Genomic DNA, 24,301 nt, shown 5'->3' with positions numbered 1-24,301 from the left:
GTCTTAGGTAAGGCATCTGGTCTGTTTCTTATCTAACTCTTTTTTTTAATGTTTCTTTACAGGGCTTCCACGGTCTGTGCCGTTCCCGTGCAGCGTCGTGCATGGACTGCTTTCCCCGGTATGTATGATGCTGTTTGCGGGTCTTAGGTAAGGCATTTGGTCTGTTTCTTATCTAACTCTTTTTTTTTTTGTTTCTTTACAGGGCTTCCCCTGGCTGTGCCGTTCCCGTGCAGCGTCGTGCATGGAGCGCTTCCCTGGTATGTATGATGCTGTTTGCGGGTCTTAGGTAAGGCATCTGGTCTGTTTCTTATCTAACTCTTTTTTTTTATGTTTCTTTACAGGGCTTCCCCTGGCCGTGCCGTTCCTGTGCAGCGTTGTGCATGGAGTGCTTTCCCCGTTATGTATGATGCTGTTTGCGGGTCTTAGGTAAGGCATCTGGTCTGTTTCTTATCTAACTCCTTTTTTTTTTGTGTTTCTTTACAGGGCTTCCCCGGGCCGTGCCGTTCCCGTGCAGCGTCGTGCATGGAGCGCTTTCCCCGGTATGTATGATGCTGTTTGCGGGTCTTAGGTAAGGCATCTGATCTGTTTCTTATCTAACTCTTTATTTTTATGTTTCTTTACAGGGCTTCCCCAGGCCGTGCCGTTCCCGTGCAGCGTCATGCATGGAGCGCTTTCCCCGGTATGTATGATGCTGTTTGCGGGTTTTAGGTAAGGCATCTGGTCTGTTTCTTATCTAACTCTTTTTGTTTCTGTTTCTTTACAGGGCTTCCCCGGGCCGTGCCTTTCCCGTGCAGCGTCGTGCATGGAGCGCTTTCCCCGGTATGTATGATGCTGTTTGTGGGTCTTAGGTAAGGCATCTGGTCTGTTTCTTATCTAACTCTTTTTAAAAATGTTTCTTTACAGGGTTTCCCCAGGCCGTGCTGTTCCCGTGCAGCGTCGTGCATGGACTGCTTCCACCGGTATGTATGATGCTGTTGCGGGTCTGAGGTAAGGCATCTGGTCTGTTTCTTATCTAACTCTTTTTTAAAATGTTTCTTTACAGGGCTTCCCCTGGCCGTGCCATTCCCGTGCAGCGTCGTGCATGGAGTGCTTTCCCCGGTATGTATGATGCTGTTTGCGGGTCTTAGGTAAGGCATCTGGTCTGTTTCTTATCTAACTCTTTTTTTTAATGTTTCTTTACAGGGTTTCCCCAGGCCGTGCTGTTCCCGTGCAGCGTCGTGCATGGACTGCTTCCACCGGTATGTATGATGCTGTTGCGGGTCTGAGGTAAGGCATCTGGTCTGTATCTTATCTAACTCTTTTTTAAAATGTTTCTTTACAGGGCTTCCCCTGGCCGTGCCATTCCCGTGCAGCGTCGTGCATGGAGTGCTTTCCCCGGTATGTATGATGCTGTTTGCGGGTCTTAGGTAAGGCATCTGGTCTGTTTCTTATTTAACTCTTTTTTTTAATGTTTCTTTACAGGGCTTCCCCGGGCCGTGCCGTTCCCGTGCAGCGTCGTGCATGGAGCGCTTCCCTGGTATGTATGATGCTGTTTGCGGGTCTTAGGTAAGGCATCTGGTCTGTTTCTTATCTAACTCTTTATTTTTATGTTTCTTTACAGGGCTTCCCCGGGCCGTGCCGTTCCCGTGCAGAGTCGTGCATGGACTGCTTTCCCCGGTATGTATGATGCTGTTTGCGGGTCTTAGGTAAGGCATCTGGTCTGTTTCTTATCTAACTCTTTTTTTTTATGTTTCTTTACAGGGATTCCCTGGGCCGTGCCATTCCCGTGCAGCGTCGTGCATGGAGCGCTTTCCCCGGTATGTATGATGCTGTTTGCGGGTCTTAGGTAAGGCATCTGGTCTGTTTCTTATCTAACTCTTTTTTTAAATGTTTCTTTACAGGGTTTCCCCGGGCCGTGCTGTTCCCGTGCAGCGTCGTGCATGGACTGCTTCCCCCGGTATGTATGATGCTGTTGCGGGTCTTAGGTAAGGCATCTGGTCTGTTTCTTATCTAACTCTTTTTTTTAATGTTTCTTTACAGGGCTTCCCCTGGCCGTGCCATTCCCGTGCAGCGTCGTGCATGGTGTGCTTTTCCCGGTATGTATGATGCTGTTTGCGGGTCTTAGGTAAGGCATCTGGTCTGTTTCTTATCTAACTCTTTTTTTAAATGTTTCTTTACAGGGCTTCCCCGGGCCGTGCCGTTCCCGTGCAGCGTCGTGCATGGAGCGCTTCCCTGGTATGTATGATGCTGTTTGCGGGTCTTAGGTAAGGCATCTGGTCTGTTTCTTATCTAACTCTTTTTTTTAATGTTTCTTTACAGGGCTTCCCCTGGCCGTCCCGTTCCTGTGCAGCGTCATTCATGGAGTGCTTTCCCCGGTATGTATGATGCTGTTTGCGGGTCTTCGGTAAGGCATCTGGTCTGTTTCTTATCTAACTCTTTTTTTTGTGTTTCTTCAGAGGGCTTCCCCGGGCCATGCCGTTCCCGTGCAGCGTCGTGCATGGAGCGCTTTCCCCGGTATGTATGATGCTGTTTGCGGGTCTTAGGTAAGGCATCTGATCTGTTTCTTATCTAACTCTTTATTTTTATGTTTCTTTACAGGGCTTCCCCGGGTCGTGCCGTTCCCGTGCAGCGTCGTGCATGGAGCGCTTTTCCCGGTATGTATGATGCTGTTTGCGGGTTTTAGGTAAGGCATCTGGTCTGTTTCTTATCTAACTCTTTTTGTTTCTGTTTCTTTACAGGGCTTCCCTGGGCCGTGCCGTTCCCGTGCAGCGTCGTGCATGGAGCGCTTTCCCTGGTATGTATGATACTGTTTGCGGGTCTTAGGTAAGGCATCTGGTCTGTATCTTATCTAACTCTTTTTTTTAATGTTTCTTTACAGGGCTTCCCCGGGCCGTGCCGTTTCCGTGCAGAGTCGTGCATGGACTGCTTTCCCCGGTATGTATGATGCTGTTTGTGGGTCTTAGGTAAGGCATCAGGTCTGTTTCTTATCTAACTCTTTTTTTAAATGTTTCTTTACAGGGTTTCCCAAGGCCGTGCTGTTCCCGTGCAGCGTCGTGCATGGACTGCTTCCCCCGGTATGTATGATGCTGTTGCGGGTCTTAGGTAAGGCATCTGGTCTGTTTCTTATCTAACTCTTTTTTTAATGTTTCTTTACAGGGCTTCCCCTGGCTGTGCCATTCCCGTGCAGCGTCGTGCATGGAGTGCTTTCCCCGGTATGTATGATGCTGTTTGCGGGTCTTAGGTAAGGCATCTGGTCTGTTTCTTATCTAACTCTTTTTTTTTTTGTTTCTTTACAGGGCTTCCCCTGGCTGTGCCGTTCCCGTGTAGCGTTGTACATGGAGCGCTTCCCTGGTATGTATGATGCTGTTTGCGGGTCTTAGGTAAGGCATCTGGTCTGTTTCTTATCTAACTCTTTTTTTTTGTGTTTCTTTACAGGGCTGCCCCGGGCCGTGCCGTTCCCGTGCAGCGTCGTGCATGGAGCGCTTTTCCCGGTATGTATGATGCTGTTTGCGGGTCTTAGGTAAGGCATCTGGTCTGTTTCTTATCTAACTCTTTATTTTCATGTTTCTTTACAGGGCTTCCCCGGGCCGTGCCGTTCCCGTGCAGCGTCGTGCATGGAGCGCTTTCCCCTTTATGTATGATGCTGTTTGCGGGTCTTAGGTAAGGCATCTGGTCTGTTTCTTATCTAACTCTTTTTTTTTATGTTTCTTTACAGGGAATCCCCGGGCTGTGCCGTTTCCGTGCAGCGTCGTGCATGGACTGCTTTCCCCTGTATGTATGATGCTGTTTGCGGGTCTTAGGTAAGGCATCTGGTCTGTTTCTTATCTAACTCTTTTTTTTAATGTTTCTTTACAGGGCTTCCCCGGGCCGTGCCGTTCCCGTGCAGCGTCGTGCATGGACTGCTTTCCCTGGTATGTATGATGCTGTTTGCGGGTCTTAGGTAAGGCATCTGGTCTGTTTCTTATCTAACTCTTTTTTTTAATGTTTCTTTACAGGGCTTCCACGGGCTGTGCCGTTCCCGTGCAGCGTCGTGCATGGACTGCTTCCCCCGGTGTGTATGATGCTGTTGCGGGTCTTAGGTAAGGCATCTGGTCTGTTTCTTATCTAACTCTTTTTTTTAATGTTTCTTTACAGGGCTTCCCCTGGCCGTGCCATTCCCGTGCAGCGTCGTGCATGGAGTGCTTTCCCCGGTATGTATGATGCTGTTTGCGGGTCTTATGTAAGGCATCTGGTCTGTTTCTTATCTAACTCTTTTTTTTAATGTTTCTTTACAGGGCTTCCCCGGGCCGTGCCGTTCCCGTGCAGCGTCGTGCATGGACTGCTTTCCCCAGTATGTATGATGCTGTTTGCGGGTCTTAGGTAAGGCATCTGGTCTGTTTCTTATCTAACTCTTTTTTTTTATGTTTCTTTACAGGGCTTCCCCGGGCCGTGCCGTTCCCGTGCAGCGTCGTGCATGGAGCGCTTTCCCCGGTATGTATGATGCTGTTTGCGGGTCTTAGGTAAGGCATCTGGTCTGTTTCTTTCTAACTCTTTTTTTTTTGTTTCTTTACAGGGCTTCCCCTGGCTGTGCCGTTCCCGTGCAGCGTCGTGCATGGAGCGCTTCCCCGGTATGTATGATGCTGTTTGCGGGTCTTAGGTAAGGCATCTGGTCTGTTTCTTATCTAACTCTTTTTTTATGTTTCTTTACAGGGAATCCCCGGGCTGTGCCGTTCCCGTGCAGCGTCGTGCATGGACTGCTTTCCCCGGTATGTATGATGCTGTTTGCGGGTCTTAGGTAAGGCATCTGGTCTGTTTCTTATCTAACTCTTTTTTTTAATGTTTCTTTACAGGGCTTCCCCGGGCCGTGCCGTTCCCGTGCAGCGTCGTGCATGGACTGCTTTTCCCGGTATGTATGATGCTGTTTGCGGGTCGTAGGTAAGGCATCTGGTCTGTTTCTTATCTAACTCTTTTTTTTAATGTTTCTTTACAGGGCTTCCACGGGCCGTGCCGTTCCCGTGCAGCGTCGTGCATGGAGTGCTTTCCCCGGTATGTATGATGCTGTTTGCTTGTCTTAGGTAAGGCATCTGGTCTGCTTCTTATCTAACTCTTTTTTTTCTGCTTCTTTACAGGCTTCCCCTGGCTGTGCCGTTCCCGTGCAGCGTCGTGCATGGAGCGCTTCCCCGGTATGTATGATGCTGTTTGCGGGTCTTAGGTAAGGCATCTGGTCTGTTTCTTATCTAACTCTTTTTTTATGTTTCTTTACAGGGCTTCCACGGGCTGTGCCGTTCCCGTGCAGCGTCGTGCATGGACTGCTTCCCCCGGTGTGTATGATGCTGTTGCGGGTCTTAGGTAAGGCATCTGGTCTGTTTCTTATCTAACTCTTTTTTTTAATGTTTCTTTACAGGGCTTCCCCTGGCCGTGCCATTCCCGTGCAGCGTCGTGCATGGAGTGCTTTCCCCGGTATGTATGATGCTGTTTGCGGGTCTTATGTAAGGCATCTGGTCTGTTTCTTATCTAACTCTTTTTTTTAATGTTTCTTTACAGGGCTTCCCCGGGCCGTGCCGTTCCCGTGCAGCGTCGTGCATGGACTGCTTTCCCCAGTATGTATGATGCTGTTTGCGGGTCTTAGGTAAGGCATCTGGTCTGTTTCTTATCTAACTCTTTTTTTTTATGTTTCTTTACAGGGCTTCCCCGGGCCGTGCCGTTCCCGTGCAGCGTCGTGCATGGAGAGCTTTCCCCGGTATGTATGATGCTGTTTGCGGGTCTTAGGTAAGGCATCTGGTCTGTTTCTTTCTAACTCTTTTTTTTTTGTTTCTTTACAGGGCTTCCCCTGGCTGTGCCGTTCCCGTGCAGCGTCGTGCATGGAGCGCTTCCCCGGTATGTATGATGCTGTTTGCGGGTCTTAGGTAAGGCATCTGGTCTGTTTCTTATCTAACTCTTTTTTTATGTTTCTTTACAGGGAATCCCCGGGCTGTGCCGTTCCCGTGCAGCGTCGTGCATGGACTGCTTTCCCCGGTATGTATGATGCTGTTTGCGGGTCTTAGGTAAGGCATCTGGTCTGTTTCTTATCTAACTCTTTTTTTTAATGTTTCTTTACAGGGCTTCCCCGGGCCGTGCCGTTCCCGTGCAGCGTCGTGCATGGACTGCTTTTCCCGGTATGTATGATGCTGTTTGCGGGTCGTAGGTAAGGCATCTGGTCTGTTTCTTATCTAACTCTTTTTTTTAATGTTTCTTTACAGGGCTTCCACGGGCCGTGCCGTTCCCGTGCAGCGTCGTGCATGGAGTGCTTTCCCCGGTATGTATGATGCTGTTTGCTTGTCTTAGGTAAGGCATCTGGTCTGTTTCTTATCTAACTCTTTTTTTTCTGCTTCTTTACAGGCTTCCCCGTGCCGTGCCGTTCCCGTGCAGCTTCGTGCATGGAGCGCTTTCCCCGGTATGTGTGATGCTGTTTGCGGGTCTTAGGTAAGGCACCTGGTCTGTTTCTTATCTAGCTCTTCTTTTTTTTGTTTCTTTACAGGGCTTCCCCTGGCTGTGCCGTTCCCGTGCAGAGTCGTGCATGGAGCGCTTCCCTGGTATGTATGATGCTGTTTGCGGGTCTTAGGTAAGGCATCTGGTCTGTTTCTTATCTAACTCTTTATTTTTATGTTTCTTTACAGGGCTTCCCCGGGCCGTGCCGTTCCCGTGCAGCGTCGTGCATGGAGCGCTTTCCCCGGTATGTATGATGCTGTTTGCGGGTCTTAGGTAAGGCATCTGGTCTGTTTCTTATCTAACTCTTTTTTTTAATGTTTTTTTACAGGGAATCCCCGGGCTGTGCCGTTCCCGTGCAGCGTCGTGCATGGACTGCTTTCCCCGGTATGTATGATGCTGTTTGCGGGTCTTAGGTAAGGCATCTGGTCTGTTTCTTATCTAACTCTTTTTTTTAATGTTTCTTTACAGGGCTTCCACTGGCTGTGCCGTTCCCGTGCAGCGTCGTGCATGGACTGCTTCCCCCGGTATGTATGATGCTGTTGCGGGTCTTAGGTAAGGCATCTGGTCTGTTTCTTATCTAACTCTTTTTTTTAATGTTTCTTTACAGGGCTTCCCCTGGCCGTGGCATTCCCGTGCAGCGTCGTGCATGGAGTGCTTTCCCCAGTATGTATGATGCTGTTTGCGGGTCTTAGGTAAGGCATCTGGTCTGTTTCTTATCTAACACTTTTTTTTAATGTTTCTTTACAGGGCTTCCCCGGGCCGTGCCGTTCCCGTGCAGCGTCGTGCATGGACTGCTTTCCCCGGTATGTATGATGCTTTTTTGCGGGTCTTAGGTAAGGCATCTGGTCTGTTTCTTATCTAACTCTTTTTTTTTATGTTTCTTTACAGGGCTTCCACGGGCCGTGCCGTTCCCGTGCAGCGTCGTGCATGGAGTGCTTTCCCCGGTATGTATGATGCTGTTTGCCGGTCTTAGGTAAGGCATCTGGTCTGTTTCTTATCTAACTCTTTTTTTTCTGCTTCTTTACAGGCTTCCCCGGGCCGTGCCGATCCCGTGCTGCTTCGTGCATTGAGCGCTTTCCCCGGTATGTATGATGCTGTTTGCGGGTCTTAGGTAAGGCATTTGGTCTGTTTCTTATCTAACTCTTTTTTTTTTTTTTTCTTTACAGGGCTTCCCCTGGCTGTGCCGTTCCCGTGCAGCGTCGTGCATGGAGCGCTTCCCTGGTATGTATGATGCTGTTTGCGGGTCTTAGGTAAGGCATCTGGTCTGTTTCTTATCTAACTCTTTTTTTTTATGTTTCTTTACAGGGCTTCCCATGGCCGTGCCGTTCCTGTGCAGCGTCGCGCATGGAGTGCTTTCCCCGTTATGTATGATGCTGTTTGCGGGTCTTAGGTAAGGCATCTGGTCTGTTTCTTATCTAACTCTTTTTTTTTGTGTTTCTTTACAGGGCTTCCCCGGGCCGTGCCGTTCCCGTGCAGCGTCGTGCATGGAGCGCTTTCCCCGGTATGTATGATGCTGTTTGCGGGTCTTAGGTAAGGCATCTGATCTGTTTCTTATCTAACTCTTTATTTTTATGTTTCTTTACAGGGCTTCCCCAGGCCGTGCCGTTCCCGTGCAGCGTCATGCATGGAGCGCTTTCCCCGGTATGTATGATGCTGTTTGCGGGTTTTAGGTAAGGCATCTGGTCTGTTTCTTATCTAACTCTTTTTGTTTCTGTTTCTTTACAGGGCTTCCCCGGGCCGTGCCGTTCCCGTGCAGCGTCGTGCATGGAGTGCTCTCCCCGGTATGTATGATGCTGTTTGCGGGTCTTAGGTAAGGCATCTGGTCTGTTTCTTATCTAACTCTTTTTTTTCTGCTTCTTTACAGGCTTCCCCGGGCCGTGACGTTCCCGTGCTGCTTCGTGCATTGAGCGCTTTCCCCGGTATGTATGATGCTGTTTGCGGGTCTTAGGTAAGGCATTTGGTCTGTTTCTTATCTAACTCTTTTTTTTTTTGTTTACAGGGCTTCCCCTGGCTGTGCCGTTCCCGTGCAGCGTCGTGCATGGAGCGCTTCCCTGGTATGTATGATGCTGTTTGCGGGTCTTAGGTAAGGCATCTGGTCTGTTTCTTATCTAACTCTTTTTTTTTATGTTTCTTTACAGGGCTTCCCCTGGCCGTGCCGTTCCTGTGCAGCGTCGTGCATGGAGTGCTTTCCCCGTTATGTATGATGCTGTTTGCAGGTCTTAGGTAAGGCATCTGGTCTGTTTCTTATCTAACTCTTTATTTTTATGTTTCTTTACAGGGCTTCCCCAGGCCGTGCCGTTCCCGTGCAGCGTCATGCATGGAGCGCTTTCCCCGGTATGTATGATGCTGTTTGCGGGTTTTAGGTAAGGCATCTGGTCTGTTTCTTATCTAACTCTTTTTGTTTCTGTTTCTTTACAGGGCTTCCCCGGGCCGTGCCTTTCCCGTGCAGTGTCGTGCATGGAGCGCTTTCCCCGGTATGTATGATGCTGTTTGCGGGTCTTAGGTAAGGCATCTGGTTTGTATCTTTTCTAACTATTTTTTTTAATGTTTCTTTACAGGGCTTCCCTGGGCCGTGCCGTTTCCGTGCATAGTCGTGCATGGACTGCTTTCCCCGGTATGTATGATGCTGTTTGCGGGTCTTAGGTAAGGCATATGGTCTGTTTCTTATCTAACTCTTTTTTTTAATGTTTCTTTACAGGGCTTCCCCGGGACCGTGCCGTTCCCGTGCAGCGTCGTGCATGGAGCGCTTTCCCCGGTATGTATGATGCTGTTTGCGGGTCTTAGGTAAGGCATCTGGTCTGTTTCTTATCTAACTCTTTTTTTAAATGTTTCTTTACAGGGTTTCCCCAGGCCGTGCTGTTCCCGTGCAGCGTCGTGCATGGACTGCTTCCACCGGTATGTATGATGCTGTTGCGGGTCTGAGGTAAGGCATCTGGTCTGTTTCTTATCTAACTCTTTTTTAAAATGTTTCTTTACAGGGCTTCCCCTGGCCATGCCATTCCCGTGCAGCGTCGTGCATGGAGTGCTTTCCCCGGTATGTATGATGCTGTTTGCGGGTCTTAGGTAAGGCATCTGGTCTGTTTCTTATTTAACTCTTTTTTTTAATGTTTCTTTACAGGGCTTCCCCGGGCCGTGCCGTTCCCATGCAGCGTCGTGCATGGAGCGCTTCCCTGGTATGTATGATGCTGTTTGCGGGTCTTAGGTAAGGCATCTGGTCTGTTTCTTATCTAACTCTTTATTTTTATGTTTCTTTACAGGGCTTCCCCGGGCCGTGCCGTTCCCGTGCAGAGTCGTGCATGGACTGCTTTCCCCGGTATGTATGATGCTGTTTGCGGGTCTTAGGTAAGGCATCTGGTCTGTTTCTTATCTAACTCTTTTTTTTTATGTTTCTTTACAGGGATTCCCTGGGCCGTGCCATTCCCATGCAGCGTCGTGCATGGAGCGCTTTCCCCGGTATGTATGATGCTGTTTGCGGGTCTTAGGTAAGGCATCTGGTCTGTTTCTTATCTAACTCTTTTTTTAATTGTTTCTTTACAGGGTTTCCCCGGGCCGTGCTGTTCCCGTGCAGCGTCGTGCATGGACTGCTTCCCCCGGTATGTATGATGCTGTTGCGGGTCTTAGGTAAGGCATCTGGTCTGTTTCTTATCTAACTCTTTTTTTTAATGTTTCTTTACAGGGCTTCCCCTGGCCGTGCCATTCCCGTGCAGCGTCGTGCATGGTGTGCTTTTCCCGGTATGTATGATGCTGTTTGCGGGTCTTAGGTAAGGCATCTGGTCTGTTTCTTATCTAACTCTTTTTTTAAATGTTTCTTTACAGGGCTTCCCCGGGCCGTGCCGTTCCAGTGCAGCGTCGTGCATGGAGTGCTTCCCTGGTATGTATGATGCTGTTTGCGGGTCTTAGGTAAGGCATCTGGTCTGTTTCTTATCTAACTCTTTTTTTTAATGTTTCTTTACAGGGCTTCCCCTGGCCGTCCCGTTCCTGTGCAGCGTCGTTCATGGAGTGCTTTCCCCGGTATGTATGATGCTGTTTGCGGGTCTTAGGTAAGGCATCTGGTCTGTTTCTTATCTAACTCTTTATTTTTATGTTTCTTTACAGGGCTTCCCCAGGCCGTGCCGTTCCCGTGCAGCGTCATGCATGGAGCGCTTTCCCCGGTATGTATGATGCTGTTTGCGGGTTTTAGGTAAGGCATCTGGTCTGTTTCTTATCTAACTCTTTTTGTTTCTGTTTCTTTACAGGGCTTCCCCGGGCCGTGCCGTTCCCGTGCAGCGTCGTGCATGGAGTGCTCTCCCCGGTATGTATGATGCTGTTTGCGGGTCTTAGGTAAGGCATCTGGTCTGTTTCTTATCTAACTCTTTTTTTTCTGCTTCTTTACAGGCTTCCCCGGGCCGTGCCGTTCCCGTGCTGCTTCGTGCATTGAGCGCTTTCCCCGGTATGTATGATGCTGTTTGCGGGTCTTAGGTAAGGCATTTGGTCTGTTTCTTATCTAACTCTTTTTTTTTTTGTTTACAGGGCTTCCCCTGGCTGTGCCGTTCCCGTGCAGCGTCGTGCATGGAGCGCTTCCCTGGTATGTATGATGCTGTTTGCGGGTCTTAGGTAAGGCATCTGGTCTGTTTCTTATCTAACTCTTTTTTTTAATGTTTCTTTACAGGGCTTCCCCTGGCCGTGCCGTTCCTGTGCAGCGTCGTGCATGGAGTGCTTTCCCCGTTATGTATGATGCTGTTTGCGGGTCTTAGGTAAGGCATCTGGTCTGTTTCTTATCTAACTCTTTTTTTTTGTGTTTCTTTACAGGGCTTCCCCGGGCCGTGCCGTTCCTGTGCAGCGTCGTGCATGGAGCGCTTTCCCCGGTATGTATGATGCTGTTTGCGGGTCTTAGGTAAGGCATCTGGTCTGTTTCTTATCTAACTCTTTTTTTTTGTGTTTCTTTACAGGGCTTCCCCGGGCCGTGCCGTTCCTGTGCAGCGTCGTGCATGGAGCGCTTTCCCCGGTATGTATGATGCTGTTTGCGGGTCTTAGGTAAGGCATCTGATCTGTTTCTTATCTAACTCTTTATTTTTATGTTTCTTTACAGGGCTTCCCCAGGCCGTGCCGTTCCCGTGCAGCGTCATGCATGGAGCGCTTTCCCCGGTATGTATGATGCTGTTTGCGGGTTTTAGGTAAGGCATCTGGTCTGTTTCTTATCTAACTCTTTTTGTTTCTGTTTCTTTACAGGGCTTCCCCGGGCCGTGCCTTTCCCGTGCAGTGTCGTGCATGGAGCGCTTTCCCCGGTATGTATGATGCTGTTTGCGGGTCTTAGGTAAGGCATCTGGTTTGTATCTTTTCTAACTATTTTTTTTAATGTTTCTTTACAGGGCTTCCCTGGGCCGTGCTGTTCCCGTGCAGCGTCGTGCATGGACTGCTTCCCCCGGTATGTATGATGCTGTTGCGGGTCTTAGGTAAGGCATCTGGTCTGTTTCTTATCTAACTCTTTTTTTTAATGTTTCTTTACAGGGCTTCCCCTGGCCGTGCCATTCCCGTGCAGCGTCGTGCATGGTGTGCTTTTCCCGGTATGTATGATGCTGTTTGCGGGTCTTAGGTAAGGCATCTGGTCTGTTTCTTATCTAACTCTTTTTTTAAATGTTTCTTTACAGGGCTTCCCCGGGCCGTGCCGTTCCAGTGCAGCGTCGTGCATGGAGTGCTTCCCTGGTATGTATGATGCTGTTTGCGGGTCTTAGGTAAGGCATCTGGTCTGTTTCTTATCTAACTCTTTTTTTTAATGTTTCTTTACAGGGCTTCCCCTGGCCGTCCCGTTCCTGTGCAGCGTCGTTCATGGAGTGCTTTCCCCGGTATGTATGATGCTGTTTGCGGGTCTTAGGTAAGGCATCTGGTCTGTTTCTTATCTAACTCTTTATTTTTATGTTTCTTTACAGGGCTTCCCCAGGCCGTGCCGTTCCCGTGCAGCGTCATGCATGGAGCGCTTTCCCCGGTATGTATGATGCTGTTTGCGGGTTTTAGGTAAGGCATCTGGTCTGTTTCTTATCTAACTCTTTTTGTTTCTGTTTCTTTACAGGGCTTCCCCGGGCCGTGCCGTTCCCGTGCAGCGTCGTGCATGGAGTGCTCTCCCCGGTATGTATGATGCTGTTTGCGGGTCTTAGGTAAGGCATCTGGTCTGTTTCTTATCTAACTCTTTTTTTTCTGCTTCTTTACAGGCTTCCCCGGGCCGTGCCGTTCCCGTGCTGCTTCGTGCATTGAGCGCTTTCCCCGGTATGTATGATGCTGTTTGCGGGTCTTAGGTAAGGCATTTGGTCTGTTTCTTATCTAACTCTTTTTTTTTTTGTTTACAGGGCTTCCCCTGGCTGTGCCGTTCCCGTGCAGCGTCGTGCATGGAGCGCTTCCCTGGTATGTATGATGCTGTTTGCGGGTCTTAGGTAAGGCATCTGGTCTGTTTCTTATCTAACTCTTTTTTTTAATGTTTCTTTACAGGGCTTCCCCTGGCCGTGCCGTTCCTGTGCAGCGTCGTGCATGGAGTGCTTTCCCCGTTATGTATGATGCTGTTTGCGGGTCTTAGGTAAGGCATCTGGTCTGTTTCTTATCTAACTCTTTTTTTTTGTGTTTCTTTACAGGGCTTCCCCGGGCCGTGCCGTTCCTGTGCAGCGTCGTGCATGGAGCGCTTTCCCCGGTATGTATGATGCTGTTTGCGGGTCTTAGGTAAGGCATCTGATCTGTTTCTTATCTAACTCTTTATTTTTATGTTTCTTTACAGGGCTTCCCCAGGCCGTGCCGTTCCCGTGCAGCGTCATGCATGGAGCGCTTTCCCCGGTATGTATGATGCTGTTTGCGGGTTTTAGGTAAGGCATCTGGTCTGTTTCTTATCTAACTCTTTTTGTTTCTGTTTCTTTACAGGGCTTCCCCGGGCCGTGCCTTTCCCGTGCAGTGTCGTGCATGGAGCGCTTTCCCCGGTATGTATGATGCTGTTTGCGGGTCTTAGGTAAGGCATCTGGTTTGTATCTTTTCTAACTATTTTTTTTAATGTTTCTTTACAGGGCTTCCCTGGGCCGTGCCGTTTCCGTGCATAGTCGTGCATGGACTGCTTTCCCCGGTATGTATGATGCTGTTTGCGGGTCTTAGGTAAGGCATATGGTCTGTTTCTTATCTAACTCTTTTTTTTTTTGTTTCTTTACAGGGCTTCCCCGGGACCGTGCCGTTCCCGTGCAGCGTCGTGCATGGAGCGCTTTCCCCGGTATGTATGATGCTGTTTGCGGGTCTTAGGTAAGGCATCTGGTCTGTTTCTTATCTAACTCTTTTTTTAAATGTTTCTTTACAGGGTTTCCCCAGGCCGTGCTGTTCCCGTGCAGCGTCGTGCATGGACTGCTTCCACCGGTATGTATGATGCTGTTGCGGGTCTGAGGTAAGGCATCTGGTCTGTTTCTTATCTAACTCTTTTTTAAAATGTTTCTTTACAGGGCTTCCCCTGGCCATGCCATTCCCGTGCAGCGTCGTGCATGGAGTGCTTTCCCCGGTATGTATGATGCTGTTTGCGGGTCTTAGGTAAGGCATCTGGTCTGTTTCTTATTTAACTCTTTTTTTTAATGTTTCTTTACAGGGCTTCCCCGGGCCGTGCCGTTCCCGTGCAGAGTCGTGCATGGACTGCTTTCCCCGGTATGTATGATGCTGTTTGCGGGTCTTAGTTAAGGCATCTGGTCTGTTTCTTATCTAACTCTTTTTTTTTATGTTTCTTTACAGGGATTCCCTGGGCCGTGCCATTCCCGTGCAGCGTCGTGCATGGAGCGCTTTCCCCGGTATGTATGATGCTGTTTGCGGGTCTTAGGTAAGGCATCTGGTCTGTTTCTTATCTAACTCTTTTTTTAATTGTTTCTTTACAGGGTTTCCCCGGGCCGTGCTGTTCCCGTGCAGCGTCGTGCATGGACTGCTTCCCCCGGTATGTATGATGCTGTTGCGGGTCTTAGGTAAGGCATCTGGTCTGTTTCTTATCTAACTCTTTTTTTTAATGTTTCTTTACAGGGCTTCCCCGGGCCGTGCCGTTCCAGTGCAGCGTCGTGCATGGAGCGCTTCCCTGGTATGTATGATGCTGTTTGCGGGTCTTAGGTAAGGCATCTGGTCTGTTTCTTATCTAACTCTTTTTTTTAATGTTTCTTTACAGGGCTTCCCCTGGCCGTCCCGTTCCTGTGCAGCGTCGTTCATGGAGTGCTTTCCCCGGTATGTATGATGCTGTTTGCGGGTCTTAGGTAAGGCATCTGGTCTGTTTCTTATCTAACTCTTTTTTTTGTGTTTCTTCAGAGGGCTTCCCCGGGCCATGCCGTTCCCGTGCAGCGTCGTGCATGGAGCGCTTTCCCCGGTATGTATGATGCTGTTTGCGGGTCTTAGGTAAGGCATCTGATCTGTTTCTTATCTAACTCTTTATTTTAATGTTTCTTTACAGGGCTTCCCCGGGCCGTGCCGTTCCCGTGCAGCGTCGTGCATGGAGCGCTTTTCCCGGTATGTATGATGCTGTTTGCGGGTTTTAGGTAAGGCATCTGGTGTGTTTCTTATCTAACTCTTTTTGTTTCTGTTTCTTTACAGGGCTTCCCTGGGCCGTGCCGTTCCCGTGCAGTGTCGTGCATGGAGCGCTTTCCCCGGTATGTATGATACTGTTTGCGGGTCTTAGGTAAGGCATCTGGTCTGTATCTTATCTAACTCTTTTTTTTTATGTTTCTTTACAGGGCTTCCCCGGGCCGTGCCGTTTCCGTGCAGAGTCGTGCATGGACTGCTTTCCCCGGTATGTATGATGCTGTTTGTGGGTCTTAGGTAAGGCATCAGGTCTGTTTCTTATCTAACTCTTTTTTTAAATGTTTCTTTTCAGGGTTTCCCAAGGCCGTGCTATTCCCGTGCAGCGTCGTGCATGGACTGCTTCCCCCGGTATGTATGATGCTGTTGCGGGTCTTAGGTAAGGCATCTGGTCTGTTTCTTATCTAACTCTTTTTTTAATGTTTCTTTACAGGGCTTCCCCTGGCAGTGCCATTCCCGTGCAGCGTCGTGCATGGAGTGCTTTCCCCGGTATGTATGATGCTGTTTGCGGGTCTTAGGTAAGGCATCTGGTCTGTTTCTTATCTAACTCTTTTTTTTTTTGTTTCTTTACAGGGCTTCCCCTGGCTGTGCCGTTCCCGTGTAGCGTCGTGCATGGAGCGCTTCCCTGGTATGTATGATGCTGTTTGCGGGTCTTAGGTAAGGCATCTGGTCTGTTTCTTATCTAACTCTTTTTTTTTGTGTTTCTTTACAGGGCTTCCCCGGGCCGTGCCGTTCCCGTGCAGCGTCGTGCATGAAGCGCTTTCCCCGGTATGTATGATGCTGTTTGCGGGTCTTAGGTAAGGCATCTGGTCTGTTTCTTATCTAACTCTTTATTTTCATGTTTCTTTACAGGGCTTCCCCGGGCCGTGCCGTTCCCGTGCAGCGTCGTGCATGGAGCGCTTTCCCCGGTATGTATGATGCTGTTTGCGGGTCTTAGGTAAGGCATCTGGTCTGTTTCTTATCTAACTCTTTTTTTTTATGTTTCTTTACAGGGAATCCCCGGGCTGTGCCGTTCCCGTGCAGCGTCGTGCATGGACTGCTTTCCCCTGTATGTATTATGCTGTTTGCGGGTCTTAGGTAAGGCATCTGGTCTGTTTCTTATCTAACTCTTTTTTTTAATGTTTCTTTACAGGGCTTCCCCGGGCCGTGCCGTTCCCGTGCAGCGTCGTGCATGGACTGCTTTCTCCGGTATGTATGATGCTGTTTGCGGGTCTCAGGTAAGGCATCTGGTCTGTTTCTTATCTAACTCTTTTTTTTAATGTTTCTTTACAGGGCTTCCCCTGGCCGTGCCATTCCCGTGCAGCGTCGTGCATGGAGCGCTTTCCCCGGTATGTATGATGCTGTTTGCGGGTCTTATGTAAGGCATCTGGTCTGTTTCTTATCTAACTCTTTTTTTTTATGTTTCTTTACAGGGCTTCCACGGGCTGTGCCGTTCCCGTGCATCGTCGTGCATGGACTGCTTCCCCCGGTATGTATGATGCTGTTTGCGGGTTTTAGGTAAGGCATCTGGTTTGTATCTTTTCTAACTATTTTTTTTAATGTTTCTTTACAGGGCTTCCCTGGGCCGTGCCGTTTCCGTGCATAGTCGTGCATGGACTGCTTTCCCCGGTATGTATGATGCTGTTTGCGGGTCTTAGGTAAGGCATATGGTCTGTTTCTTATCTAACTCTTTTTTTTTTTGTTTCTTTACAGGGCTTCCCCGGGACCGTGCCGTTCCCGTGCAGCGTCGTGCATGGAGCGCTTTCCCCGGTATGTATGATGCTGTTTGCGGGTCTTAGGTAAGGCATCTGGTCTGTTTCTTATCTAACTCTTTTTTTAAATGTTTCTTTACAGGGTTTCCCCAGGCCGTGCTGTTCCCGTGCAGCGTCGTGCATGGACTGCTTCCACCGGTATGTATGATGCTGTTGCGGGTCTGAGGTAAGGCATCTGGTCTGTTTCTTATCTAACTCTTTTTTAAAATGTTTCTTTACAGGGCTTCCCCTGGCCATGCCATTCCCGTGCAGCGTCGTGCATGGAGTGCTTTCCCCGGTATGTATGATGCTGTTTGCGGGTCTTAGGTAAGGCATCTGGTCTGTTTCTTATTTAACTCTTTTTTTTAATGTTTCTTTACAGGGCTTCCCCGGGCCGTGCCGTTCCCGTGCAGAGTCGTGCATGGACTGCTTTCCCCGGTATGTATGATGCTGTTTGCGGGTCTTAGGTAAGGCATCTGGTCTGTTTCTTATCTAACTCTTTTTTTTTATGTTTCTTTACAGGGATTCCCTGGGCCGTGCCATTCCCGTGCAGCGTCGTGCATGGAGCGCTTTCCCCGGTATGTATGATGCTGTTTGCGGGTCTTAGGTAAGGCATCTGGTCTGTTTCTTATCTAACTCTTTTTTTAATTGTTTCTTTACAGGGTTTCCCCGGGCCGTGCTGTTCCCGTGCAGCGTCGTGCATGGACTGCTTCCCCCGGTATGTATGATGCTGTTGCGGGTCTTAGGTAAGGCATCTGGTCTGTTTCTTATCTAACTCTTTTTTTTAATGTTTCTTTACAGGGCTTCCCCGGGCCGTGCCGTTCCAGTGCAGCGTCGTGCATGGAGCGCTTCCCTGGTATGTATGATGCTGTTTGCGGGTCTTAGGTAAGGCATCTGGTCTGTTTCTTATCTAACTCTTTTTTTTAATGTTTCTTTACAGGGCTTCCCCTGGCCGTCCCGTTCCTGTGCAGCGTCGTTCATGGAGTGCTTTCCCCGGTATGTATGATGCTGTTTGCGGGTCTTAGGTAAGGCATCTGGTCTGTTTCTTATCTAACTCTTTTTTTTGTGTTTCTTCAGAGGGCTTCCCCGGGCCATGCCGTTCCCGTGCAGCGTCGTGCATGGAGCGCTTTCCCCGGTATGTATGATGCTGTTTGCGGGTCTTAGGTAAGGCATCTGATCTGTTTCTTATCTAACTCTTTATTTTAATGTTTCTTTACAGGGCTTCCCCGGGCCGTGCCGTTCCCGTGCAGCGTCGTGCATGGAGCGCTTTTCCCGGTATGTATGATGCTGTTTGCGGGTTTTAGGTAAGGCATCTGGTGTGTTTCTTATCTAACTCTTTTTGTTTCTGTTTCTTTACAGGGCTTCCCTGGGCCGTGCCGTTCCCGTGCAGTGTCGTGCATGGAGCGCTTTCCCCGGTATGTATGATACTGTTTGCGGGTCTTAGGTAAGGCATCTGGTCTGTATCTTATCTAACTCTTTTTTTTTATGTTTCTTTACAGGGCTTCCCCGGGCCGTGCCGTTTCCGTGCAGAGTCGTGCATGGACTGCTTTCCCCGGTATGTATGATGCTGTTTGTGGGTCTTAGGTAAGGCATCAGGTCTGTTTCTTATCTAACTCTTTTTTTAAATGTTTCTTTACAGGGTTTCCCAAGGCCGTGCTATTCCCGTGCAGCGTCGTGCATGGACTGCTTCCCCCGGTATGTATGATGCTGTTGCGGGTCTTAGGTAAGGCATCTGGTCTGTTTCTTATCTAACTCTTTTTTTAATGTTTCTTTACAGGGCTTCCCCTGGCAGTGCCATTCCCGTGCAGCGTCGTGCATGGAGTGTTTTCCCCGGTATGTATGATGCTGTTTGCGGGTCTTAGGTAAGGCATCTGGTCTGTTTCTTATCTAACTCTTTTTTTTTTTGTTTCTTTACAGGGCTTCCCCTGGCTGTGCCGTTCCCGTGTAGCGTCGTGCATGGAGCGCTTCCCTGGTATGTATGATGCTGTTTGCGGGTCTTAGGTAAGGCATCTGGTCTGTTTCTTATCTAACTCTTTTTTTTTGTGTTTCTTTACAGGGCTTCCCCGGGCCGTGCCGTTCCCGTGCAGCGTCGTGCATGAAGCGCTTTCCCCGGTATGTATGATGCTGTTTGCGGGTCTTAGGTAAGGCATCTGGTCTGTTTCTTATCTAACTCTTTATTTTCATGTTTCTTTACAGGGCTTCCCCGGGCCGTGCCGTTCCCGTGCAGCGTCGTGCATGGAGCGCTTTCCCCGGTATGTATGATGCTGTTTGCGGGTCTTAGGTAAGGCATCTGGTCTGTTTCTTATCTAACTCTTTTTTTTTATGTTTCTTTACAGGGAATCCCCGGGCTGTGCCGTTCCCGTGCAGCGTCGTGCATGGACTGCTTTCCCCTGTATGTATTATGCTGTTTGCGGGTCTTAGGTAAGGCATCTGGTCTGTTTCTTATCTAACTCTTTTTTTTAATGTTTCTTTACAGGGCTTCCCCGGGCCGTGCCGTTCCCGTGCAGCGTCGTGCATGGACTGCTTTCTCCGGTATGTATGATGCTGTTTGCGGGTCTCAGGTAAGGCATCTGGTCTGTTTCTTATCTAACTCTTTTTTTTAATGTTTCTTTACAGGGCTTCCCCTGGCCGTGCCATTCCCGTGCAGCGTCGTGCATGGAGCGCTTTCCCCGGTATGTATGATGCTGTTTGCGGGTCTTAGGTAAGGCATCTGGTCTGTTTCTTTCTAACTCTTTTTTTTTTGTTTCTTTACAGGGCTTCCCCTGGCTGTGCCGTTCCCGTGCAGCGTCGTGCATGGAGCGCTTCCCTGGTATGTATGATGCTGTTTGCGGGTCTTAGGTAAGGCATCTGGTCTGTTTCTTATCTAACTCTTTATTTTTATGTTTCTTTACAGGGCTTCCCTGGGCCGTGCCGTTCCCGTGTAGCGTCGTGCATGGAGCGCTTTCCCCGGTATGTATGATGCTGTTTGCGGGTCTTAGGTAAGGCATCTGGTCTGTTTCTTATCTAACTCTTTTTTTATGTTTCTTTACAGGGAATCCCCGGGCTGTGCCGTTCCCATGCAGCGTCGTGCATGGACTGCTTTCCCCGGTATGTATGATGCTGTTTGCGGGTCTTAGGTAAGGCATCTGGTCTGTTTCTTATCTAACTCTTTTTTTTAATGTTTCTTTACAGGGCTTCCCCGGGCCGTGCCGTTCCCATGCAGCGTCGTGCATGGACTGCTTTCCCCGGTATGTATGATGCTGTTTGCGGGTCGTAGGTAAGGCATCTGGTCTGTTTCTTATCTAACTCTTTTTTTTAATGTTTCTTTACAGGGCTTCCACGTGCCGTGCCGTTCCCGTGCAGCGTCGTGCATGGAGTGCTTTCCCCGGTATGTATGATGCTGTTTGCGGGTCTTAGGTAAGGCATCTGGTCTGTTTCTTATCTAACTCTTTTTTTTGTGTTTCTTCAGAGGGCTTCCCCGGGCCATGCCGTTCCCGTGCAGCGTCGTGCATGGAGCGCTTTCCCCGGTATGTATGATGCTGTTTGCGGGTCTTAGGTAAGGCATCTGATCTGTTTCTTATCTAACTCTTTATTTTAATGTTTCTTTACAGGGCTTCCCCGGGCCGTGCCGTTCCCGTGCAGCGTCGTGCATGGAGCGCTTTTCCCGGTATGTATGATGCTGTTTGCGGGTTTTAGGTAAGGCATCTGGTGTGTTTCTTATCTAACTCTTTTTGTTTCTGTTTCTTTACAGGGCTTCCCTGGGCCGTGCCGTTCCCGTGCAGTGTCGTGCATGGAGCGCTTTCCCCGGTATGTATGATGCTGTTTGTGGGTCTTAGGTAAGGCATCTGGTCTGTTTCTTATCTAACTCTTTTTTTAATTGTTTCTTTACAGGGTTTCCCCGGGCCGTGCTGTTCCCGTGCAGCGTCGTGCATGGAGCGCTTTCCCCGGTATGTATGATGCTGTTTGCGGGTCTTAGGTAAGGCATCTGGTCTGTTTCTTATCTAACTCTTTTTTTTAATGTTTCTTTACAGGGCTTCCCCGGGCCGTGCCGTTCCCGTGCAGCGTCGTGCATGGAGTGCTTTCCCCGGTATGTATGATGCTGTTTGCGGGTCTTAGGTAAGGCATCTGGTCTGTTTCTTATCTAACTCTTTTTTTTCTGCTTCTTTACAGGCTTCCCCGGGCCGTGCCGTTCCCGTGCAGCTTCGTGCTTGGAGCGCTTTCCCCGGTATGTATGATGCTGTTTGCGGGTCTTAGATAAGGCATTTGGTCTGTTTCTTATCTAACTCTTTTTTTTTTGTTTCTTTACAGGGCTTCCCCTGGCTGTGCCGTTCCTGTGCAGCGTCGTGCATGGAGTGCTTTCCCCGTTATGTATGATGCTGTTTGCGGGTCTTAGGTAAGGCATCTGGTCTGTTTCTTATCTAACTCTTTTTTTTTGTGCTTCTTTACAGGGCTTCCCCGGGCCGTGCCGTTCCCGTGCAGCGTCGTGCATGGAGCGCTTTCCCTGGTATGTATGATGCTGTTTGCGGGTCTTAGGTAAGGCATCTGATCTGTTTCTTATCTAACTCTTTATTTTTATGTTTCTTTACAGGGCTTCCCCAGGCCGTGCCGTTCCCGTGCAGCGTCATGCATGGAGCACTTTCCCCGGTATGTATGATGCTGTTTGCGGGTTTTAGGTAAGGCATCTGGTCTGTTTCTTATCTAACTCTTTTTGTTTCAGTTTCTTTACAGGGCTTCCCCGGGCCGTGCCTTTCCCGTGCAGCGTCGTGCATGGAGCGCTTTCCCCGGTATGTATGATGCTGTTTGCGGGTCTTAGGTAAGGCATCTGGTCTGTTTCTTATCTAACTCTTTTTTTATTTGTTTCTTTACAGGGCTTCCCCTGGCTGTGCCGTTCCCGTGTAGCGTCGTGCATGGAGCGCTTCCCTGGTATGTATGATGCTGTTTGCGGGTCTTAGGTAAGGCATCTGGTCTGTTTCTTTTCTAACTATTTTTTTTAATGTTTCTTTACAGGGCTTCCCCGGGCCGTGCCGTTCCCGTGCATAGTCATGCATGGACTGCTTTCCCCGGTATGTATGATGCTGTTTGCGGGTCTTAGGTAAGGCATCTGGTCTGTTTCTTATCCAACTCTTTTTTTTATGTTTCTTTACAGGGCTTCCCCGGGCCGTGCCGTTCCCGTGCAGCGTCGTGCATGGAGCGCTTTCCCCGGTATCTATGATGCTGTTTGCGGGTCTTAGGTAAGGCATCTGGTCTGTTTCTTATCTAACTCTTTTTTTTCTGCTTCTTTACAGGGCTTCCACGGGCCGTGCCGTTCCCGTGCAGCTTCGTGCTTGGAGCGCTTTCCCCGGTATGTATGATGCTGTTTGCGGGTCTTAGGTAAGGCATTTGGTCTGTTTCTTATCTAACTCTTTTTTTTTTGTTTCTTTACAGGACTTCCCCTGGCTGTGCCGTTCCCGTGCAGCGTCGTGCATGGAGCGCTTCCCTGGTATGTATGATGCTGTTTGCGGGTCTTAGGTAAGGCATCTGGTCTGTTTCTTATCTAACTCTTTTTTTGTGTGTTTTTTTACAGGGCTTCCCCGGGCCGTGCCGTTCCCGTGCAGCGTCGTGCATGGAGCGCTTTCCCCGGTATGTATGATGCTGTTTGCGGGTCTTAGGTAAGGCATCTGATCTGTTTCTTATCTAACTCTTTATTTTTATGTTTCTTTACAGGGCTTCCCCAGGCCGTGCCGTTCCCGTGCAGCGTCATGCATGGAACGCTTTCCCCGGTATGTGTGATGCTGTTTGCGGGTCTTAGGTAAGGCATCTGGTCTGTTTCTTATCTAGCTCTTCTTTTTTTTGTTTCTTTACAGGGCTTCCCCTGGCTGTGCCGTTCCCGTGCAGAGTCGTGCATGGAGCGCTTCCCTGGTATGTATGATGCTGTTTGCGGGTCTTAGGTAAGGCATCTGGTCTGTTTCTTATCTAACTCTTTTTTTTTATGTTTCTTTACAGGGCTTCCCCGGGCCGTGCCGTTCCCTGTGCAGCGTTGTGCATGGAGCGCTTTCCCCGGTATGTATGATGCTGTTTGCGGGTCTTAGGTAAGGTATCTGGTCTGTTTCTTATCTAACTCTTTTTTTAAATGTTTCTTTACAGGTTTTCCCCGGGCCGTGCTGTTCCCGTGCAGCGTCGTGCATGGACTGCTTCCCCCGGTATGTATGATGCTGTTGCGGGTCTTAGGTAAGGCATCTGGTCTGTTTCTTATCTAACTCTTTTTTTTTATGTTTCTTTACAGGGCTTCCCCTGGCCGTGCCATTCCCGTGCAGCGTCGTGCATGGAGTGCTTTCCCCGGTATGTATGATGCTGTTTGCGGGTCTTAGGTAAGGCATCTGGTCTGTTTCTTATCTAACTCTTTTTTTAAATGTTTCTTTACAGGGCTTCCCCGGGCCGTGCCGTTCCCGTGCAGCATCGTGCATGGAGCGCTTCCCTGGTATGTATGATGCTGTTTGCGGGTCTTAGGTAAGGCATCTGGTCTGTTTCTTATCTAACTCTTTTTTTTAATGTTTCTTTACAGGGCTTCCCCGGGCCGTGCCGTTCCCGTGCAGCGTCGTGCATGGAGTGCTTTCCCCGGTATGTATGATGCTGTTTGCGGGTCTTAGGTAAGGCATCTGGTCTGTTTCTTATCTAACTCTTTTTTTTCTGCTTCTTTACAGGCTTCCCCGGGCCGTGCCGTTCCCGTGCAGCTTCGTGCTTGGAGCGCTTTCCCCGGTATGTATGATGCTGTTTGCGGGTCTTAGGTAAGGCATTTGGTCTGTTTCTTATCTAACTCTTTTTTTTTTGTTTCTTTACAGGGCTTCCCCTGGCTGTGCCGTTCCTGTGCAGCGTCGTGCATGGAGTGCTTTCCCCGTTATGTATGATGCTGTTTGCGGGTCTTAGGTAAGGCATCTGGTCTGTTTCTTATCTAACTCTTTTTTTTTGTGCTTCTTTACAGGGCTTCCCCGGGCCGTGCCGTTCCCGTGCAGCGTCGTGCATGGAGCGCTTTCCCTGGTATGTATGATGCTGTTTGCGGGTCTTAGGTAAGGCATCTGATCTGTTTCTTATCTAACTCTTTATTTTTATGTTTCTTTACAGGGCTTCCCCAGGCCGTGCCGTTCCCGTGCAGCGTCATGCATGGAGCACTTTCCCCGGTATGTATGATGCTGTTTGCGGGTTTTAGGTAAGGCATCTGGTCTGTTTCTTATCTAACTCTTTTTGTTTCTGTTTCTTTACAGGGCTTCCCCGGGCCGTGCCTTTCCCGTGCAGCGTCGTGCATGGAGCGCTTTCCCCGGTATGTATGATGCTGTTTGCGGGTCTTAGGTAAGGCATCTGGTCTGTTTCTTATCTAACTCTTTTTTTATTTGTTTCTTTACAGGGCTTCCCCTGGCTGTGCCGTTCCCGTGTAGCGTCGTGCATGGAGCGCTTCCCTGGTATGTATGATGCTGTTTGCGGGTCTTAGGTAAGGCATCTGGTCTGTTTCTTTTCTAACTATTTTTTTTAATGTTTCTTTACAGGGCTTCCCCGGGCCGTGCCGTTCCCGTGCATAGTCATGCATGGACTGCTTTCCCCGGTATGTATGATGCTGTTTGCGGGTCTTAGGTAAGGCATCTGGTCTGTTTCTT

Source organism: Triturus cristatus, chromosome 1_1, assembly GCF_964204655.1.
Source record: "Triturus cristatus chromosome 1_1, aTriCri1.1, whole genome shotgun sequence".
NCBI classification, from domain to species: Eukaryota; Metazoa; Chordata; class Amphibia; order Caudata; family Salamandridae; genus Triturus; species Triturus cristatus.
This window is presented reverse-complemented; position numbering follows the sequence as displayed.